Below are 10,406 nucleotides of genomic sequence, written 5' to 3' on the forward strand. Positions count from 1 at the left end.
TCAAGATAAACTTTGGGAAACCAAAACTTTGTTGATGCCTTAGAAAATGACAACTGCTTCGATGAAACAAAGTGTTCCTTAAGGAACTTGTTGGGCTGAGCTGTCAAGGCCCCAGCTCAGAGATTGCAAATATGTTGGCAGGTTGCAAAAACGTCATTTCTTGAGTGAAAATTAATAGATTCTTTGTTAAAATCAAGTTGTTGCATTGACGTGAAGCTTGTACCTGATACATTAGAATTATTTTATTTTTTAACCTGCAATTACTGTCGATAGTTGCATACCAATTTTGTTTGAATGACATTTAAAGCAGTGAACTACTTTAATTAAAGTGACACAGATTAGTTAATGAAAAAATTGTGGATGGTTACTTAAGAATTAAGTATATACAATGTAGCATTTAATATTAGAAGTTGAAAATGTAATGGCATGAAATATAGAGTGTAGCAGTTCTCTAATGTGGGTTTGAGGATGTGTGCTATGAAAGGACAAAGAACTACAGCTCTGGGCAAAGAAACAAAAGTGGGTGAAAGACAATGAAGATGCAATTATCTGGTCTTTATTCATTGCTGTTTTGAGATTGTGCTAATCCAATTTTGACTACTGTATTTCTTATATATATAATTCCTACAGGTCAACACTGATTATTCCACTTGGGATGTCTAAAGGCCATGGAGTTGTTACAATTTCTTTCTTTCTTATTTTGTTCTTTCTCTATGTAATAACCAGGAAATAAGATGGAGATGGAATACCCAGTGATCACAGGGAAGGTTGGTGATCAGAGAGGGAAAAAGTGAGGACTGGGCTTATGCCCGAAACGTCGATTCTCCTATTCCTTTGATGCTGCCTGACCTGCTGCGCTTTTCCAGCAACACATTTTTAAGGTCAGAGAGGGAAGTCAAGGTGCTGTGAAGCATTCACAAGTTTGTGTATGGGCCTTTAGGTGACACTCCTGGTCCACATCTAGTGTTGTTCATAGACTCCCTACAGTGTGGAAACAGGCCATTAGGCCCAACAAGTCCACACCAATCCTCTGAAGAGTAACCCACCCTGTTACTCTAATTTTACCCCTGAGTAATGCACCTAGCATACACAACTCTGAACACAAAGGGCAATTTTGCACAGCCAATTCACTGAACCTGCAAATGTTTGGACTGTGAGAGGAAACCCATGCAGACATGGGGAGAATGTGCAATCTCCACACAGACAGTCGCCTGAGGTGGGAATCGAACCCAGGTCCCTGGCTCTGTGAGGCAGCAGTGCTAGGCACTGAGTCCCCTGCCACTCCATGAACCTCTATAAGGTCACCCCTCAGCCTCCTATGCTCCAGTGAAAAAAGTCCCAGCCTACCCAGCATCTCCTTATAACTCAAACCCTCCAGTTCTGGTAACACCCTTGTAATTTTTTTCTGTACCCTTGCCAGTTTAATAATATCTTTCCTATGGCAAGGTGATCACAACTGTACACAGCATTTCAAAAGTGGCCTCACTAATTTCCTGTACAGCTGCAACATGACATCCCAAATCTAATACTCAATGCTCTGATCAATGACCAGTGGAGTGCCAAAAGGATCGGTGCTGGGTCCAGTACTTTTCATCATTTATATAAATGATTTGGATGTGAGCTTAAGAGGTATGGTTAGTAAGTTTGCAGATGACACCAAAATTGGAGATGTAGTGAACAGCGAAGAAGGTTACCTCGGATTACAATGGGATCTTGATCAGATGGGCCAGTGGGCTGAGAAGTGGCAGATGGAGTTTAATTTAGATAAATGTGTGGTGCTGCATTTTGGGAAAGAAAATCTTAGCAGGAATTATACATTTAATGGTAAGGTCCTAGGGAGTGTTACTGAACAAAGAGACCTTGGAATACAGGTTTATAGTTCCTTGAAAGTAGAGTTGCAGGTAGATAGGACTCTGAAGAAGGTGTTTGGTATGCTTTCCTTAATTGGTCAGACATTGGTTAGGCCCCTGTTGGAATATTGCATGCAATTCTGGTTTCCTTCTCAACGGAAGGATGTTGTGAATCTTGAAAGGATTCAGAAAAGATTTACAAGGATGTTGCCAAGGTTGGAGGATTTGAGCTGTAGAGAGAGGTTGAATAGTCTGGGGCTGTTCTCCCTGGAGCGTCAGAGACTGAGGGGTGACCTTATAGAGGTTTATAAAATCCTGATGGGCATGGATAGGGTAAATAGACAAGGTCTTTTCCCTGGGGTGCGGGAGTCCAGAACTAGAGGGCATAGATTTAGGGTGAGAGGGGAAAGATATAAGAGAGACCTACAGGGCAACTTTTCCACGCAGAGGAGGTACGTGTATGGAATGAGCTGCCAGAGAAAGTGGTGGAGGCTCATACAATTCAACATTCAAAAGGCATCTGGATGGGTATATGAATAGGAAGGGTTTAGAGGGATAAGGGCTGGGTGCTGGCAGGTGGAACTAGATTGGTTGGCTTATCTGGTCGGCATGGATGAGTTGGATTGAAAGGTTGTTTCCGTGCTATACATCTCTATGACTCTGTGACTCTATGTCAAATGTCATCTTCATCACCCTGTCTACCTGTGACTCTATTTTCAAGGAAGTATGTACCTGAAACCGTAGGTGTCTCTGCTCGACAGCACTCCCCAGGGCCCTAACATTAACTGTGTAAGTCCTGACCTGATGTTCCTGATCAAAATACAACATCTCACATTTATCTATAATAAACTTCATCTGCCACTCTTCAATCCATTGGTTCAACTGATCAAGATCCCATTGTACACTTAGATAAGAGTGGGCGGCACGGTGGCACAGTGGTTAGCACTGCTGCCTCACAGCACCAGAGACCCGGGTTCAATTCCTGACTCAGGTGACTGACTGTGTCTGTGTGGGTTTCCTCCAGGTGCTCCGGTTTCCTCCCACAATCCAAAGATGTGCAGGTCAGGTGAATTGGCCATGCTAAATTGCCCGTAGTGTTAGGTAAAGGGGTAAATGGAGGGGTATGAGTGGGTTGCGCTTCGGCGGGTCAGTGTGGACTGGTTGGGCCGAAGGGCCTGTTTCCACACTGTAATTAATCTAATCTAATCTAATCTAATAACCTTCCTCACTTTCCACTATACCACCAACTTTGGCATTATCCACAAAGTTACTAATGTGCTTCCTATATTCTCTTCCAAACTGTTTATATAAATGACAAACAACAGTGAACCCAGCACTGAAACCTGCAGAACACCACTGGTTACAGGCATCTAGTCTGAAAAACAACCCTCTACCATTACCGTCTGTCTCCTACTGTCAAGCTAACTTTGAATCCAATTGGCTAGCTCTCCCTGGATCCCATGTGATCTAACTTTCTTAACCAATCTACCATGTGAACAATGTCTACCATTCTACCCTCATCTATCTTCTTGGTCACATCCTCAAAAAACTCAATCAAGTTTGTGGAGCACAATTTCCCATGCACAAAACAATGCTGACTATCCATAATCAGTCTTTGCTTTTCCAAATGCATGTAAACCTCCAACATCTCACCCACCATTGACATCAGCCACACCGGTTTATTATTCCTTGGTTTTTCTTTGCAGCCTTTCTTAAATAAAGGCACAGCATTAGTTCACCTCCAGTCTTCCAGCACCTCACTCGTGGCTGCAGATGATATAAATACCTCTGCTAGGGGCTCCACAATTCTGTCAGTTATTTATTGACAGTATCCAGCACTTGCACAGCATGAAAGCACTGCAATGGTCCACAATTTACCACTTACAGAGTAGCAGCAGTGGTCTAAGAGTAATTGTTATAACATTACGTACTGCAGACAAACACTAAACAAATCATACAGATAATATTTAAAGTGTAAGTCCATCTCCAGCTGGCACATTATGATAGATCTAATTGGTTTAAAAAACACTCATCATATTTGTTAGAGCATTTCACATCATCTGTCCTTCTTTCTCATTGAATAAAGCATTAGGTGGATTTTGTTTTAAGGCTGATCATTCCGATGTTTCTGCCCAGATCTTTTCACTGTTGGTTTCTTAAACCACGTTTGAATTGAAAGTTAAGAAAAGTGGTCCAACATTAACTGAGATGAGGATATACAAACCGAAGACTTGTATCCAGAATGGGCAGTAAACAAAGTGTATTTACTGAAGAACAGTTGGATGAATATCAGGTATGCCAATAAAATGGATAATATATAAATATTAAAACTGCATCAGAATGTGTAGTTTTGTAATATTATTCTATGAGCATTATCTTTGGTAAATCACTTTTTTGTATGGGCATCATCTGGTAGAAACTACTTTGAATTCCACTTGCAAGAAATACAGTTATTTAATTGCCAGTTCACTGTGACTCGATATGTTATATGATTGGGTGATAAGATATAACTGAATGAATGATTTTTGATAAGAGCCATCATGTTGTTTCATGTCCCAAATTCTGGAGAAGCCTGTGCATTTCACCAAGTTAAAGTCATTATTCAGATTAATTAGAACATAGAAAATAGAACAATACAGCACAGAACAGGCCCTTTGGCCCACGATGTTGTGCTGAACATTTGTCCTAGCTTAAGCACCCATCCATGTACCTATCCAATTGCCGCTTAAAGGCCACCAATGATTCTGATTCTGCCACTCCCACAGGCAGCGCATTCCATGTCCCCACCACTCTCTGGGTAAAGAACTTACCCCTGACATCCCCCCTATACCTTCCACCCTTCACCTTAAATTTATGTCCCCTTGTAACACTCTGTTGTACCTGGGGAAAAAGTCTCTGACTGTCTACTCTATCTATTCCCCTGATCATCTTATAAACCTCTATCAAGTCACCCCTCATCCTTCGCTATTCCGATGAGAAAAGGCCTAGCACTCTCAACCTATCCTCGTACGATCTCTTCTCCATTCCAGGCAACATCCTGGTAAATCTCCTCTGCACCCTCTCCAAAGCTTCCACATCTTCCCTAAAGTGAGGCGACCAGAACTGCACACAGTACTCCAAATGTGGCCTTACCAAGGTCCTGTACAGCTGCAACATCACCTCACGACTCTTGAATTCAATCCCTCTACTAATGAACGCTAATACACCATAGGCCTTCTTACAAGCTCTATCCACCTGAGTGGCAACTTTCAAAGAGCTATGAACATAGACCCCAAGATCCCTCTGCTCCTCCACCTTACCAAGAACCCTACCGTTAACCCTGTATTCTGCATTCTTATTTGTCCTTCCAAAATGGACAACCTCACACTTGACAGGGTTGAACTCCATCTGCCACTCCTCAGCCCAGCTCTGCATCATATCCAAGTCCCTTTGCAGCCGACAACAGCCCTCCTCACTATCCACAACTCCACCAATCTTCGTATTATCTGCAAATTTACTGACCCACCCTTCGACTCCCTCTTCTAAGTCATTAATAAAAACTACAAACAGCAGAGGACCCAGAACTGGTCCCTGCGGAACTCCACTTGTAACTGGGCTCCAGGCTAAATATTTACCATCTACCACCACTCTCTGATTTCGACCGGTTAGCCAGTTCTCTATCCAACTGGCCAAATTTTCCACTATCCCATGCCTCCTGACTTTCCGCATAAGCCTACCATGGGGAACCCTATCAAATGCCTTACTAAAATCCATGTACACTATATCCACTGCTCTACCCTCATCCACATGCTTGGTCACCTCCTCAAAGAATTCAATAAGACTTGTAAGGCAAGACCTACCCCTCACAAATTCGTGCTGGCTGTCCCTAATCAAGCAATGGCTTTCCAGATACTCATAAATCCTATCCCTCAGTACCCTTTCCATTACTTTGCCTACCACCGAAGTAAGACTAACTGGCCTGTAATTCCCGGGGTTATCCCTATTCCCTTTTTTGAACAGGGGCACAACATTCGCCACTCTCCAGTCCCCTGGTACTACCCCTGTTGACAGTGAAGATGAAAAGATCATTGCCAACGGCTCTGCAATTTCCTCTCTTGCTTCCCACATAATCCTAGGATATATCCCGTCAGGCCCGGGGGACTTGTCTATCCTCAAGATTTTCAAAATGCCCAACACATCTTCCTTCCTAACAAGTATCTCCTCTAGCTTACCAGTCTGTTTCATACTCTCCTCTTCAACAATAAATGCTGCAAGTGTAAAATTGATCAATGCTGCAAACACACATCAGGTCAACCAGCATCTGAAATAGAAAAATTCAATTTCTGTGACACTTATTCAGAATTTAAATTCTTAAAGCTCTGTTGAGAAAAAGGAACATCAGTTATTTTATGTTAGCGATATTGAAGCAGAGGTACTAATTCGATTCTCGAGCGTATGAGCATGAAGTATGAATTTCAGTGACACCTGTCTTTGGTTTTTACTTTGTAGGTGTGTTGGACGCTGCATTTAAAAAAAATCCTAAGTTTGGAATAACTGTTACATTACAGAATGCTATTTCTCTTTAATTGTTGCCTAATTTATACTCGGAAGTATTACCTCATTCCTGAAAAAGGGCTTTGGCTCCTCGGATGCTGCCTGACTTGCTGTGCTTTTCCAGCACTACTCTCGTCTTGACTCGAATCTTCAGCATCTGCAGTACCCCCTTTCGCCTAACTTACATACAAACCAACATAAAAATGGAGTTGAATTCTCTCCATTTTCTTTACATAAAAACTTATGTAATACTAAAATACTTCTGTGTTGTGGAGCAAATTATGGTGTTCCTTATAACTTGCCATTTACCAAAAAGAGATGGAACTGTAGTGCTTGAGTAAATCTATCAAAAGACCTCTACTGCTTAATGAAATTAAAATGTTAATAATGACTATTAATAATGGTTAATACTTTGTTTTTATTTCAGGTTTCCAACAATTATAATTTTTAAGCTTTATTTTGAATTACATTTGCTGATTATTTTCTAAGTTCCTAGATTCATATTGCACAGAAAAGGCCCTTTGGCCCTTTGTGTCTGCACTGATATAATTACAATTGAAAGTGTGCTAATCCCAATTTCCTGCACTTGTCTCATATCCTTAATGTTATGATATTTGAAGCACTTATCCAAATATTTTTTAAAGGTTATAAGGTTTCCAGCTTCCAACACCTTCCCAGGCAGTGCATTCCAGATTCTCACTGCCCGAGTGAAAATGCTTTTTCTCAAATCCCCTCTGAATCTCCTGCTTTTGACCCTGAAACCATGTTCTCTATTTTTAAAATTATTATTACCACATATAGCTGGATACAGTGAAAAGTTTACGTGCAGTATAGGCAGTATAGGTGGGGGGAGGGGAAATGCAGATTTCTCCAGCTTCTTCATGACCGCCCTTCCCCCACCTTATCTCAGTCCCAACCCTCGGACTCAGCACCGCCTTCTTGACCTGCAATCTTCTTCCTGACCTGTCCGCCCCCACCCCCTCTCTGGCCTATCACCCTCACCTTAACCTCCTTCCACCTATCGCATTCCCAACGCCCCTCCCCCAAGTCCCACCTCCCTACCTTTTACCTTAGCCTGCTTGGCACACTCTCTTCATTCCTGAAGAAGGGCTTATGCCCGAAACGTCGATTTTCCTGCTCCTTGGATGCTGCCTGACCTGCTGCGCTTTTCCAGCAACACATTTTTCAGCTCAGATCTCCGGCATCTGCAGTCCTCACTTTCTCCTAGCAGATCATACCATATAAAGATCACGGGGTGGGTTGAACAGAGTGAGGAATACGACGTTTCGGCTGCAGAGAAGGTGCACGAAAAGCAAAATCGACATTAGATTTGAAATTTGAGAGATCTACTCAGAAATGTAATAACAGTGGGGAAGTAGCTGTTTTTGAGCCTGTTGGTCAGTGTGTTTAAGCTTTTGTATCTTCTGCCTGATGGAAGAGGTTGAGAGATATGATAACCCGGGTGGGTGGTGTCTTTGATGTTGTTGGCTGCCTTCCCGAGGCAGTGAGACGTGTAGATGGAGTCAGTACATGGCAGGTCGGTTTGTGTGGTGGATTGGACTGTGCTCAACTTTCTGTAGTTTCTTACAGTCCTGAGCAGGGCAGTTGTTGCTTTCTATCGTGCATCTATAAAAGAATGGTGAGAGTCCTCATGATTGAAGCCTCAACCAAGGGAACAGTTGCTCTCTGTTCACTCTGTCCATCCCCTTCAGGATCTTATACACCTCTATTATGTCCTCTTTTAGTCTTCTCTTCTCTAGAGAAAACAATCCAAGCCTATCTAGTCTCTCTTATAGCTCAATTTCTCCATCCCAGGCAACATCCTGATGAACCTCCTCTCCACCCCGTCTTGTGCTATCACATCCTTCCTGTAGTGAGGTGACCAAAATGCACACAGTACTCCAGCTGTGGCCTCTCCAACAGTCCGTACAACTCCGACATTACCCCCTTGCTCTTATACTCTATGACACGAGTGATGAAAGCAAGTGTCCCATATGCCTTCTTAATGATCCTATTCACGTGCTCTGTCAACTTCAGGGATCTGCGAATAATTACCTCTGTTTTTCTAAGCCACCCAGTGTCCTGCCATTCATTAAATACTCCCTCATCTTGTTTCCTCTTCCAAAGTGCATCATCTCACACTCATCAGGGTTACATACCATCTGCCACTAATCTGCCTATCTGACCAATCCATCTATACTTTCCTGTAACCTACAACCATCTTCTTCACTATTAACCACTCTTCCAACCTTGGTGTTGTCTGCAAATTTACTTGACATTTCCCCCAATTTTCATCTATATCATTTATGTACATAACAAACAATCGGGGTCCCAGTACTGACCCTTGTGATACACCCTGGACAGCAGCCTCCAGTCACTCAAACAGCCTTCTACCATGATCCTTTGAGTCCTATTATTAAGCCAGTTTCTGATCCATATGTTGCCTCCTGATTAGTCAGCAACTCTTGGGGAAATGGACAGTGGTTGGATTTGGGCCTCTACTGGCTTTCATCCAAGGGAAATCTCAACAATGGCCAGATAAATTTGAGTTAGGTGCATATTAATGTGGATCACCCCAGTGGAAGTGACCTGGGCTTCTCACTGACTCTCCACCAGATGTGAAGAAAGATATGCAGGGTAGGAGGACTGACCATAGGAAATGCAGAGTTACAGAGATAGTGTAGGTGGAAGGGTCTGGGTGGGTCAATGTGGACTCAGTGAACAGAATGGCCTACTTCCACACTGTAGGAATTCTATGAAATACCCTTTTCACCTATATCAAATTCCATTCAATGTTTCTGCTCTGTGAGTTGGGAGGTCATGTTGCAGCTGTACAGGACATTGGTTAGGCCACTATTGGAATATTGCGTGCAATTCTGGTCTCCTTCCTATTGGAAAGATGTTGTGAAACTTGAAAGGGTTCAGAAAAGATTTACAAGGATGTTGCCAAGGTTGGAGAATTTGAGCTTTAGGGAGAGGCTGAACAGGCTGGGGCTGTTTTCCCTGGAACGTCGGTGGCTGAGGGGTGACCTTATAGAGGTTTACAAAATTATGAGGGGCATGGATAGGATAAATAGACAAAGTCTTTTCCCTGGGATCGGGGAGTTCAGAACTAGAGGGCATAAGTTTAGGGTGAGAGGGGAAAGATATAAAAGAGACCTAAGGGGCAACTTTTTCACGCAGAGGGTGGTATGGAATGAGCTGCCAGAGGATGTGGTGAAGGCTGGTACAATTACAACATTTAAGAGGCATTTGGATGGATATATGAATAGGAAGGGTTTGGAGGGATATGGGCCGGGTGCTGGCAGATGGGACTGGATTGGGTTGGGATATCTGGTCGGTGTGAACAGGTTGGACCAAAGGGTCTGTTTCCATGCTGTACATCTCTATGACTCTATGACCAGAACTGAGAAAAGTTAATGTTCTTTGCTTTTAAGGATCATACATTAAATTTAACCTATGAAATATGGAACATGGAAATTACTGCAGAGACACTGAATATAATAAAGTTTACTTTAAATCCAATTTAAACTACATTTGTTTAATATCTTTTCCAAAATAATGTAGAAAGTGACTTTCTAGCTTATTCAACTAGGTATCAATTTCTCAAAAATTAGCTGTTTTAATGTTTTCTCAATCAACAATGGTTGCTTTGGAAGGGTCTTGTGACACAATGGTAATGTCCTCACCTCTGGATTAGACAACAAGACCATAAGAAACAGGAACAGGAATAGGTTGTTAGGCCCCTCGAGCCTGCTCTGTTATTCAATAGGATCAGGGCTGGTCTGACAACCCTCGTGTTCATTTTTCTGCCCTCTCTCTGTAACCCTTGATTACCTACAGAGTCTATCTATCTCAGCCTTAAATAGGTGCAAATGGACTCTCCCCTTAGCTCATTTGGTTGGATAGCTAATTTGTGATACAATGTGGGTTCAATTCCTGTATCAGCTGAGGTTGCCATGATGGACCTTTCTCCTCACCGGTTAAAGCACCACCAGTGTCTCTCTCTCTCTCTAATGTGAA

The 10,406-nt window shown here is 42.5% G+C and overlaps 1 long non-coding RNA gene across 1 annotated transcript; it reads left to right on the forward strand.

Annotated features, from left to right (window-relative positions):
* Positions 1–735: 735 nt before the first annotated feature.
* Positions 736–6,714, forward strand: LOC148152187 (uncharacterized). The gene is made up of 3 exons (XR_015759121.1): positions 736–881; positions 3,987–4,143; positions 6,339–6,714. It is a non-coding gene; the product is annotated as an uncharacterized LOC148152187 (long non-coding RNA).
* The last annotated feature ends 3,692 nt before the right edge of the window (positions 6,715–10,406 follow it).

The sequence above is a fragment of the Chiloscyllium plagiosum genome, unplaced genomic scaffold, assembly GCF_037043375.1.
Source record: "Chiloscyllium plagiosum isolate Xiang-an unplaced genomic scaffold, Cpla_swu_hap1 HiC_scaffold_1, whole genome shotgun sequence".
NCBI classification, from domain to species: Eukaryota; Metazoa; Chordata; class Chondrichthyes; order Orectolobiformes; family Hemiscylliidae; genus Chiloscyllium; species Chiloscyllium plagiosum.